Source organism: Arvicanthis niloticus, chromosome 3, assembly GCF_011762505.2.
Source record: "Arvicanthis niloticus isolate mArvNil1 chromosome 3, mArvNil1.pat.X, whole genome shotgun sequence".
NCBI lineage: Eukaryota > Metazoa > Chordata > Mammalia > Rodentia > Muridae > Arvicanthis > Arvicanthis niloticus.
The window spans coordinates 22,866,089-22,879,003 of record NC_047660.1 but is presented as its reverse complement, the minus strand read 5'-3'; positions in this window follow the sequence as shown (position 1 = coordinate 22,879,003).

Below are 12,915 nucleotides of genomic sequence, written 5' to 3'. Positions count from 1 at the left end.
AGCTTTCTCCTTCTGTTCGTTTATGGACTACCCTACAGAGCTTGCTCCTACCAAGATTTGCTAAACCTGCTTCCTTGTTCAATTGTAATAACCCCACCTCCCTCCTTATCTGTCTGCAACAGCCCCGCCTCCTGCTCAGCTGTATGCAATAACACTGCCTCCTGTTTCAACACTAATAACAAACATCCAGGGATGCCGTGGCTTCTCCATCAGAGAATGCAGTCTTCCCAGTCCCAGCTCCTCTGTTATGTCTTCATTCCTTTAAAACGCCAATCAAGTCAATCCCTGGGGCCATACAAACTCATGGCACCCTAGTCCTCTCCCTAAGTTCTAAGATTCAGCCTTACCTCCCTGATACCCAACTTCACGTCTCCTTTTAGTTTGTCTTAATAATTCATGAATTCAAATTTGTGTTGCCCATATATTCCTGGGTATGGGGCCATCCAGTGGGGTGTGGCTGACCTACCAGGAGCCACACCCTTAAAGAAGACCTATTCTGCCTCCCCCAGAAGCCATCAGTTGTTAATAACTCCTCAGGGATGGGGGCTTGTGAACCTGTGCCCACTCCATGCTAGAATGTTGGTTGTTGACTGACTTTGTCTTGTGTGATGCTTCGTATTCTTATTAACTGCTCATGTGACTATGTCAAAATGTTCTCTGCTTTGGTTCATTTATCAAGCACCATGCTGAGCAAGGCTTTGGCAGTAGTGGTAAACAAAGGAAAAAAAAAAAAAAGAATCCCTATAATTCAAAGGCTTGACCTTATCATGACAGAAAGAAATAACTATATATTTTTTAAAAATTATTTAATACACAAATAACTCTGCTAAGAAGAATGGAAGGAAAGTATTGCAGTATTTGTCTAAGAAACAGTTACCAGGGAGATTTCTCGGAGAAGGGATTGTTTCAGGCAAACCTGAAGAGTAGGGAAAACGCAGACATGAAGATTCAAAGCGAGACAAAGCAGTTCATTGTCGTGGTTGCAAGGGGCAGTCGTCGGAACATATCAAGCAGGGGATACTAGAGCTGAACTTCTAGCTTCAAACCAATCAAAACATGGCTACTATGTTCCTAATGGGGGAGGGAAAGCAATGTCTGATTTTATTATGGTAAGGGCAGTAGAGACGTAAGAATCCCTGATTTGGGAGGAATTACCCAGTGCGTGTATCTTTTTTTATTTCCCATCACTGTGGCACACACGGAAGATGTCTTGCTGAATGAATGTTTGCCAAGAGCTATTTGGGATGAACTATTTAAGCAACCAGCAAAAAAGCCAGTGAAATATTGATCTTTGATGGCAGGAGATACAGACGTTTGCATTTAGCAATATAGAGTTCTGTTAGCTGTCACTGGGTTGTCTGAGCATGTGATATCAGTTCAAGATAACACACGGGTAATACGTTTGCACTCCTCAGCATAAAGCTGAAAGAAAGGCTTTCATCCGAGATTACGGAGATTGTGTAAGGGAGGATGGTTTGATTTTGATATCTGGCTGTTACCTAGTGCTGTAGCTCCTCGTGCTGGTGCTAGTCATTGAATTAAAATACATTTTCTGAAAAATCCTATACCTAGCACATAGAGACACCATCATTGGACTAATATTCACTAGGGGAACAGACATGGGAGTTATAAGAAGTGGGCTCTATGCTCTGAGCAATCTACTTCGTTACTCACAATCAGATTTGAAGACAGTCAGTTTCCGTTTGTCCATGCCTCTTTTCTGGAAGCAGCAGCTATGGAAGGGACAGAGGATATCTATGGAATGTCAGTTTAGAGCCTGGTTCTGTCACTTAAGCAAAACACTTCTGGATTCAGTGTTCTCAGCTGCAACGTATTGTTTTTTAAAAAAAAATACTTTTGCGTGCTATTGAGGTGTGAGGTACCTTACCGGAGGTAACCGGAAGGGCAGCCTCTTTGCCTCCTCCTTGCCCTCGCTTCCTTTGCTAAAAGATACATGTAGCTTGTCAGGGATCATTTTACTGCTTGTCTGCATTCCTGGCTCATGAGAACAGAGGAGCCATGGGTTCTAGGCAAAGGCTCAGCAGTACAGTACTGAACTGAGTACGGAGTCCTGGCTTTCTTGTAGGACATACGGGGCTCGCTAAAGCCACGGAGGATTAAGTGAACTGATGGGTTTCTGTGATTAAGTCAGAATCTCAACTAATGGTAAAGATATATGACCTGGGAAAGTGAGGGAGCCAAAGCGGGCTGTGTTGTTGTGTGCTTGGACAAAGTCTGCTGGGAAGGGAAGGGACTGGCTCTCCATTCAGATGCAAGTGTTTGACTTGGTTACACTTTGTTTCCTCTCCAAACTGCTGCCTTACTCTCAGCCTTCAGAGAAGAGCTAGCATTTGCTTTTGTCACGTGGAAACCATGATTGCTCTCCGGAAAGGCTTGCTGAACTTTCTGTACCTAGTGTTTATGCCTCTCGCAAGCACAGTTGTTTCCAAGCACACTGAATGCTGTCTTGTGCCAGGATGTTTTTTCCTATCTCTGCATCTGAATTCCGTACCTTGATGTCTGAGAGGCTCATTTCTGTAAGTACATAGAAATCTGACAAACAGTAGGAATTCATTCTTGGTGGACAAATCCTTCAGGAGCTTGGCGATCAAACAATAACATCCTTGCTCTGAGCCAGGGGCCTTTCTTTTCTAAGGGACAGATTTGCAGAAAAGGAAAGGTTCTTGGACAACATCAAACTCAGGTAAAGGGAGAGTCAGCAAGCTTGTTTGTCAGCGGGGAAAGAACTGCATTTGTGTTTGCACCGTTCACTGCCCTTAAAGGTTGGAGTACACTTGTGAAGGCAAGTCAAATGGTGGACTTGGAGACGGCAATAGCATGCAACGACTTGGTACTCACCTGAGCTTTAAAAACCTGGGCATGAGCGGGAAGATGTTGCGTGCAAAGCAATGAGCTGGAGAGAAAAGCAAGAGAAAGGAGTCAAAGTGCTTGCTGGGACAGCCTTCAGGGCTTAACCTGTATTCTGAAGAACTTCTGGAAGATGAGGAGACCATGGAAGGAGGGATCCGATGGGAGATGGTAATTCTAAAGAACTTAGGTAACTTAGGAAGGGATCTATTGGGGTTCAGTGGAGGTTTGATTTGAAGGGTGCAGTCAAAAGGCAAAGAGGCTTGGTGAAGTGTTATAGACAATTCAAGAGGAAGAAAGAAATTATGAATTAAGGCCAGCACAGTAAGGAGGGAGAGAGCTCAGTCTGAGATGAATGAGTGAACAGACAGAGACCCAGCAGCAACATAATAATGACAGTTAAAAGGTGTGATCAGTTTAGTCTTTTGGCCAATTTCTAAGTAAATCAATAAACCACTGTGTGCTAAAACGAATAATTCCATGTCTTATATTCTTGCACGCCCACATGTGCGTGTGTGTGCAGGAGGGGGGAGGGTAGGGGGTTCTGTATGTGTCTATACATAAAGGCAAGGGTTGATATCTAGATATCTTTTTCTATCATTTACTACATTACTTTTTGAAATAGGTCTCTTGGTGAACTCAGGAGCTCACTAATTCAGTCTAGCACACATGCATGTGTACACACACACACACACACACACACACACTACATAAATAAATAAAGCTACGTTACTCTGAACTGTGATTTCCATTGGCTTTGAAGAAATACAATTTGAAATGATGTCCAAGTTGGGATATGAGAAAACAAAAAGCTAATAACAGATACATGATGGAAATTCTAGGAAGAAGCAAAGTCTTGGGCCATCTTTAGGATCACAAAAAACCATCCAGCCTCGAGTCTGCCACTACAGGGTACACAAAGGCATGGCAACTGAAAAACACAGTTGTGGTGGGCAAAGCACTGGCATCTCATCATAGAATTTTGAAACACAGTAGCAGAGCAATGACAAACTCAGGGTAAACTGGAGGTAACGAGACAGCCTGCTTTTAGTGACGAGCTATTCCACGAGGCAGCAGAACAACTGGTATTTCCTGATCAGGTGGAATGAGAAGAAATTAAGAAAAAAAAAAAGGGAGCGGGACACAACACCTTAGAATGTTTTGATGTCAATCAACAACCCGTGGTACTGGCCAGAGAGCACATTTCGGATGGTTAAAGAAGTGACCAGAGAATAATAAACTCTTAAGCCACCTGATGAGAACATGACATGACTGCATGTAAACAGGCGATATGTCCAATATGTAAACACTGTGTCTCCAAACATCCTGAGCCAGCAAATTGACCAACTGAACAAAATGTTGGACAGGACACCGTGAAGGGAAACGGTTGGCAAGCCAAAATAAACACTGTCACGTATGACATTTCAGAAAGACAAGGCTTCAAGAGAATAGGAGATGAAGAAACCCTTCCTAGTAAGGAATGGGAAGAGAAACCCAGGATGTTTAAGAAAGACAAATACAAGCGAAGGCAGAATTGATAGCAATAGTGGTTTAGGAGCATAGACTGCGTTTCAGGAAACCTGCCATGCACTGGCTCACCTTCTGACAGGAGAGCCACATCCACTGTGCCTCACAGTTCAGCAGGGTTCTGTGGCCTCAAAAAACAATAGGACCCAAACTGTATTTTTTTTCCATTACAGAATTCCAGGACTGAGAAGAAGATGGTGAGGTCACTTCTAGGTTTGCATTTCCGTGACAATTGATGTTCAGGGAGATGTTTCCATGCACAAATTCAGACCCCGTTCATGATCAGCGTGAGGATTATTTCAGGAACCCTTGAGTTCCAGGGCAAATTCTGCTTGCAGCCCTGTGATTTGTGACATGTCAGTCATCCTTTGCCTCAGTACCGTATGTTTCTGATATAAGGTGACATAAAATAATAGAGAGAGCCAAGTGCTTTTTAAGACCTTTAGTATATTTAAAAATCTGTTTCAGAGTAGACCACGACACTATTAACTGTCTGAATGATCACACCCCCTTCCTCTCAAAAAACCAAACCAAACCAAACCAAACCAAACCAAACCAAACCAAACCCCACAGATAGAGAAGCAACTGTGTTGTTGGGGACAGAGCCTGGATTATCTTCTAGACAAGGAATATTTTGCATGAGGAGGGGATCTGACATCTGGCACCTAGTGGCTGCAGCAGCAGGGCATTGTAGAGTTGTCGGCTTCATTGGGTTGACTGCTCATGGTTTCCTGATTTAGGACACAACGAATATTGCTGCTCTAATACTGTAATTGTGTAAGTAAAAGTGGTTCGTACCTTACGTGAGTACCAGGCAGGCATAATGGTGAGCTACCATACTTCTTGGAGAGAGTTTATCTGTGGAAAAAGCCTTTACTGGATAGGCCAGTGGTTGTGTGAAGCTATGGAACAGCTATACCTTTTTTGGCTGACCACTGATTTATCAAGGATTTATAGGAGGAGAGAAATATCTATAATATTGAGGTAAAGAGTGATGTTATAACAAACACCATGGTACATAGTGGTACAGTCATAGAGAAGTTTTTTCTCACGAATAGAGAAACTAGCTTATAGTTTTCCTTCATATGACCATTCAAGGATCACTCAAGTTCCCTCTATGCTGTGGCTCTGTCATTGACAATATATGCCTTCCAAGGTCGGCATAACATTTTGGATGACATCAACTGAAGTGGAATAGGTCTAGAGAATTGTTTGAAAAACACTCTAGAAAGGCTTTATGAACCATTGATTAGTGCCCAATCAAATAGTCACACAAAATTGAAGAGTAAGAAAGGTATATTATCGTCATACAAACAATAAAGTGTGTTTTGGGAGGAGCCTTCTGCCTTCCAACAATACACAATAACTTAAATGTTGTTTTCTATTTATAAAAATATACATATGATGTAGGATACAAATTTACAAAAATTCTGAGTTTAATTGTAAGCAAAATTTAAAGACATTTTGTAGTTAGCTTCATCTTCATCTTGGTACTTGCTATACTCAAGATCCTCAGGACTAAGCTTGGTGGTAGGGGTGGCACACATCTGTAGGCCTAGCACTCAGAAGACAGAGGCAGGTGCCTTCCTGGTCTACGAAGTGAGTCCTAGGAGAGACAGGGTTACACAGAGCAACCCTATCTCAAGACCCATCCCCCTGCCTCCCCCCTCCGCAAATCCTTAGGATTCTAATCCAGTGCTTCCTAGGTAATTATCATAAAGGGGAATAATTCTATTCTTCACTCATAGCAGGCATTCACTGTATATGTTTTAACAAAATAAACCAGTGAGTAATGTTTTGAAACACCAAAAGTAAACATTACTTCTTTGATTCACAGGAAGCAAATAAGTGAGTGTCAGAATGGCCTCCTTCTTAAAATATTATCTCCTGTCACGCTTTCAGGCTACCTCCCAGTTTATTTTAGGGACACTAACTGGTATCAATAGACATTAATAACTCATCAAGTCTTAAATTTTAACTTAAGGATGATAATTGGCCAAATCAAGCCTTTGAAATTAGAAAAAGAAGGGAAGGTATGTAGAAGTAGAAGACATGTTTGGACACCAAAATGTCAGTTTCAAACTCTATCTTGAAGCATGTAAGTAATGTTGATTCCATAGAGAAATATTAGAGGTCCCGATTTGGTCCTGGAATAGGGCTAGGAGTTTACATTTTAACTTGCCTACTCCATGATTCTACAGAATATGATCCAGGAAATATAGCCCTGCAGCTGCATAAAAAAGGCCGACCACATTGAGTTCTTGAAACTTTTAGTGACTTGAACAAGGGATCTCCTGACTTTCTTTTTGTTGTGAAAAAATAATCTGACAAAAAAAAAAAAAAAAAAAAAAAAAAAAACCCTAAACAAACAATAAAAAACACTCCAAAACAAAAACAAACAAACAAACAAACAAAACAACTAATGTAAAAAAGAGAGGGTTCACTGTAGCTCACAGGCCAGGTTAGAGTCCATCATTGCAAAAGTCAAAGCTACAGGAAGTTGAAACAGCTAGTCACATCACATCCACAGTCAAGCTCAAACAGAAATGGACACATACATGCTTCTTAGTACTTGCTAAGTACATGCTCTCTGTATGTACATAGTCCAAGATCTACAGCTCAGTTGGCTAAGTTTTTCTACATCAATTAATACAATCAAGACACTCTCGCACAGACAACCTTATAGGCCAAACTAATCTAGATACTCACAAAGTTTCTTAATCTTCCCACCTTACCGTGGGCTCTGCATATTATGTAACTAGGTCTTTAAATGTGTGAGGGAAGGCAGCCATCTTGATCCTCTTCTAAAATGCCCTACACATTATCAGGTAAATATATCCATGGGCATCCCTTGGTGGAGCGTCTAGTTTATTCATATTTGTGGCCTATAATGATACAATTGTCATTTTAAGCCACTCTTTTTTGGGTAGTTTGTTATGTAGCTTGTGTTGCCTTGAAACATTCAAGTAGAGTAGACTTATTTTTGAGCTGATAACAATTGAGAAGTTATTAGCACGTAGGCGATATTAAAGCTATAGGACTAAATAAGGTGATAGGAGAAGTGTAGATTAGGAGAAACATAAGGACTAAATTTGGTCTCTTGATCTTTAAAATAGAAAAGACCTGCTCAAAAGCACCCTATGAGGTTATAGGAGAACCCACAGGAAATCAAGTCCCGAGAGCCAAGGGAAATAAACATACTAAGGACAGCGAGATGATCAGGTTTGTTAAATGGTACTTCAAAAGCAGATGGCAGCTGAGAGTTAGCTATAGGAGCGGTCACTGAGGATACCAATAAGAGTAGTAGAGACAGGGACCCTATTTTAATTTGATTTCAAGTGTCTCCTAAACCTCATATGTTGAGGGCTTAGGTCCTCACTGTTTGGGAGGTGGTGTAACTTTTGAAGAAGCTGAGAGCTAGTGAAACAAAATTAGGCTGATGGTAGTGTGCTCTGGCACCCAGGTCTTTTACTTTTTACTGTTTCTTTGTGTGTGTGTGTGTGTGTGTGTGTGTGTGTGTGTGTGTGTGTGTTTGTGTTTGTTTCTTTTTACTTCCTGGACTTCCTTAGTCTGCTGGACCATAATCTTCTGCCTTGCAGCTTCCCTAAAACAGTATGGTCAACTAAGCATGTGCTACACTTCTGAAACCTTCTACCCACACCGCCCTTTTATGTTCTTCTTTGGGGCATTTTTTTTTTCACAGTGAGACAAAGTTAGCATAGACCTGATTGGAGTAAGTTCAATAGAGAACAGCAACTCAGAAAATAAAGCTGGAAAGGAAAGAAGCCCTGTCAAAACTCTCGGCAGCAACTGAAACAGCTGCTGAGAGACAGATAGGGTCAAGACGCTCCTGTTCTGTTTCTCAGTGGAAACGACAATGATGCAGGAGAGAAATATTGGTGCAGGAGTCAATCAGTGAGCTAGAGACAAATCAGTAAGTGAAGTAATTTCAGATGAGGGCAGATGCTGGGGGGCAAACCCAACATGATACATCTTGGAGGAGTGGTATCCTGTTGTGAGTAAGAGAGGAGGTGGGGTGAATGAACCCTTTTTGACATGTTCGAGTTGAAATTCAAGGATCTTTTGAATGAGCTAGAGAGGAGAAGGGAGAAGAAGGTGAAGGTCAGACAGAGAAGAAACGGAAAGATAAAGTGGTCCTAGAGAACTTGGAACTCTCTCTCTCTCTGTGTGTGTGTGTGTGTGTGTGTGTGTGTGTGGTGGGGAGGAATGAGGCCAGTGCTCCCCAAGAAAAGTGAGCAACAAAGAGCTGGAACTAGACAGTAGGTAGGTTTGGAAACGGTGCATCGATCACGATAAGTTTATATTTTATTTATTCATAAATGTGAGGAGAATTCTCTGGAATGTTTTAAACAAGAAAATGCTTTAACATGATTATGAATAATGCTGCTAAGGAAACTGTGACGTCTTGCATTTGAAGGTTCATCTCAAACTCTCTGTGTAGCCAAAGATCCCCTTGAATCCCCAGTCTTAGGCTGGTCTCTCCTGTGCTGTGATCATAGGCACTTACGCTTCACCCGGCTTTCTTGCATTTTCAAAGTACTCTATGGTTTGCACATGCTAATCTCATGAGTGAAGGTTTGGATTGCTCAAAGCCTCTCCCCTGGCTCTTAGCGCAAACCCAAACATCAAGCTCAGAGGAAGCACAGAAGATGGATGCAAACCCCACTTAAAAAGACAATGCTATTGCCCCACCACCTCGGGCTGCTCTTCTTGGTCCTAGCTCATATTCCCCACACTCAACTCAAGTTCTCATTCTTGCTCCTCACTGGGTTCTCTCCACTGCTCCTCTGTTCTTTTCCTTGGTTGTACAATGCAGAGGATTAGGATTAGTTCCCCAAAGTTGGCGTTTTTGCGTTCTTCTTTCAGCTCTCTAGCTTTCTTTTCTGTACCTTAGCCAATTGGTCTTTATTTGATATGATTGTAATGATTTTTCAGAGAACTTTTTCAAGAACTTTGCCTCTCTTATACTTCTTTCAATGAATCTTGCTATGAGCACATTAGGGAAGAATATTCTATATGCTTCTTAGGTAAGTGATGTGGTTCAAAGGCCAAGCCTGTCTCCTTTGGAGCTATGGGATCCCACACTGATGTATTAGGAGTGATGCCAATAAAATAATAATGGTAGACACCATTTTGGGATTTCTGACAAAAGTTGCTCTTGATCTACTAGACGAGGTTATATGTGACTGAAGCAATGTTTTCTAAGACATAGTGACCATTTTCTGTTACCAAAATCCATGAGCTTTCAAATTTGGTAGATTTCTCCAGAAAACAGAAACATTTCTCCTCTGTACAATGGAAGATACTTTAAATAATTTTTAAGTTAGCCAGGCAGTGGTGGTGCATGCCTTTAATCTCAGCACTTGAGGGAGTTGAAGCCATCAGATCTCTGAGTACAAGGCCAGCCTGATCTACAGAGTAAGTTCCAGGACTACACAGTGAAAGCCACAAAACAAACAGACAAAGATTTTAAATTTATTGCCATGACACATGGTTGGAGGTCAGAGGCCAACTTTGTGGAGTTACTTCTGAAGTCAGATCTTCAGACTTACATGGTAGCCAAGCACTTTATCCATTGGCCTCTCTCACCAGCGCCCCAAAATAGTTATTATAATGAGAAACTTACTTATATTGTAACCACAAAAGCAAACCAAATAACCACATATCTAAAAGCAAATTGGATCAAGGGTTCTGTCAACTGTGCTGGGATGTAGTAGCACATACCTTACACTCTTAGCACTTGAGAGACTGAGGAACAAACCTCCAGCCACAATTTTAAAGACTCAAACCTGATAAGAGCTTCAAACAAGTTTGAAGCCAGCCTGAGCTATAGCAAGGTCATGTTTCAAAAGACAAAAGAAAACACAACAACCAAAACAAATGAACAAACAAGAAAGCAATGAGATTTTTGACTTGACCATAATTTAGTGAACAATGAACAGAACAACCCTTAAAAGTTTAGAAACAGAGAGAGTATTTCCAATCTAAAGTCTATATTTTAATCAAAGTGCAGATTAGGAGGAAGTTGTTTATTAATTTTTTTGGTTTCATTTCTGTTTGGAATTAGTCACGTGTGAGTTTTGCTTTGCACCCTAAAAAGCAATGGCTGTACAATCAACTGTGAAGATGAATATCAGCCAGGCACTGGCATAGGGCTGATCTAAGGGAAATTGGGATCAACTGTGAGAATCATGCATTTTGTAAGAGGCTTGGGAACAACAAACAACTTATATCAAGGGTAATGTAGAGTTTTAGTGACAGAAACTACCCCACTGGTTCAAGAAAAAAAAAAAAACCTGGTACAACAAAAAACAAAACAAAAATGAGAAAACCTAGTCTCTTCCATTTCTATCAAGGAAATAAGGTAAATACAATTTTCTTAAGATTTCATTTATTTTCCATCAGCCATGGCTTCACAGGAACACTATTATTACAATGGCCTTAAACTTCTCAGTGTATAACTAGAGATCATAGACATTTTATTTTAGGTGGGGCATGCAATTAATGCAATATAAGATGCATTTATCTACAATACAATTTTTCTACCTTGTGTGAGAATAAGACCTTTTTAAAAAAACTTAAAGGCGTCAGAGGCAAAAGGAAACATCTCACTCTAAAACTGAAGTTATTTCCCTTGCAAAGGAAGAATGATGGAGTGCCTTTCTGTATATATTATCAAACCAAGGAACTACTCTGACAGTTAAGTGAAGCACCTAGATCATGTTCTTCCACTATTAAATCCTAGTAATTTAAAAAAGTCTGTCAGGAAATCTACCAATGATTCATTAACAAGTCGAGACTTGGAAACAATAAGAATTTAAGAGCACTCACCTGGATCAGCTTAGCTATAATTATGAAGAAAAAATTAACTTTTTAAAAAATTCAGTAGCCACTTATTCAAATCAATTCAGTAGACTGAACCATGGGGTACTCAATTTGTGGAAATATGGTTATCAGTTACAGCGTTTTGAATGGCTTAAACTTTTCTGCAGTGCATAAAACCATGCCAGTGATATTGTTGCTGTAAACTGGTAAGATGTGGGGCCTGTTCTCAAGACATTTGTGGTCTGACGGGGGAGAAGGGATAAGGACATCTAAGCCTGCTATGTCTGGCTGAGACAGGAGCTGTAAGGTATAAAGGTAAGTAAGTGCCCTTTATTGCACCCAGAGGTGTCAGGAAGGCAGCTGGGAGTGAGTGAGGAGTAGAACTTACATAGGCAGAGAGCAAACAGAGGGCTTTCCAAGAAGAGTCACAAGAAGATGAAAGATATCTCACTGTCATAGTTTAGTTAATCATTCTCTCTCTCTCTCTCTCTCTCTCTCTCTCTCTCTCTCTCTCTGTATGATACACCAACATATGTGGTGCATTCATGTCTAGAGGCCAGACGACCTGGGTCTGGCTAATTATTGCCAGGGTGGCTGGTGGATGAGCCCATGGATGTGCCGGGCTCCATGTGCTGAGATTACAAACACACGTTTCTGCCCTAGGCTTTGTTAACATGGGTTCTGAAGACTGAAATGTCACCGTGTTACAAAGCAACCACTTTACCAAACAATCCGATCTCAGTTTCCCAGCAGTGCTAGGGACTTGAACTCCCATATGCTGCATGAGGACTCTATTCTGAACACATTCCCCACATGGAGTCATGGGAGGGGAAGGTTAGAAATGAATCTGTATAAGGAGATAGATTGAATACAACATTTTGGGTCTGAGGCTCCTAGTCTCAAGGCCAGGGAAGCCTTGAGGAAGATGTGACCAACACGGGGTATTGACAGTTTGGTGACCGACCGGGCTTCTGCCTTGATCCTGTCCCCTTCTCTATGACTCAAATGGCCTCTAGGGTCTTTTCTCCTCTCCTTTCAGTCAGCTGCAAGATACATCTCCAAACTTACAGGTAAAGACCTCTCACACAGTCTCTGAAGCAAAGATCCCTCCACTCAGGGCACTGGACCACATCTTGCTGAGAGCATGTCAGGCTATTGTCTGGAAGATAGGCTTCACAGTGGACCCCCTGTTTGCACGTTTATATTAGATAGAGTGGAGTAGCCAGCAATCCTCGTCTGTAACAATGTGGATTAAGTCGGAAACTTGAACTAGAAGTGGCTACAGTTAGACACAGTTTAAACAGGGGAAATTAGACTTTGTTTAGTCCATGGGAAGTTTCCAAAGTCTCTAAGATAATCACTTTTTTTTTTTTTTTTTTTGAGGCAGGCTTTAAAAAATATTTGTAGCTCAGACTGTTCTCAAACTCACTATGTGGCCAGAGAGAGCTTTTACTTCTTAATCCCTCTGCCTCCACCTCATAAATGCTGAGATTATAAGCAATCCCGCTATTCCCGGTTAGAGAATCATTGGTTAACTTTAGATTCAGGTCTAGTTATATACATAAGCCTTTAATAATCTTATTAATAGAAATTTATGCTCAAACCACACTAAAGTATGTCGTTTGGTGTTAGGTTCATCATGTTTATTGAAGAAATTTGTAACATAATAGAAAC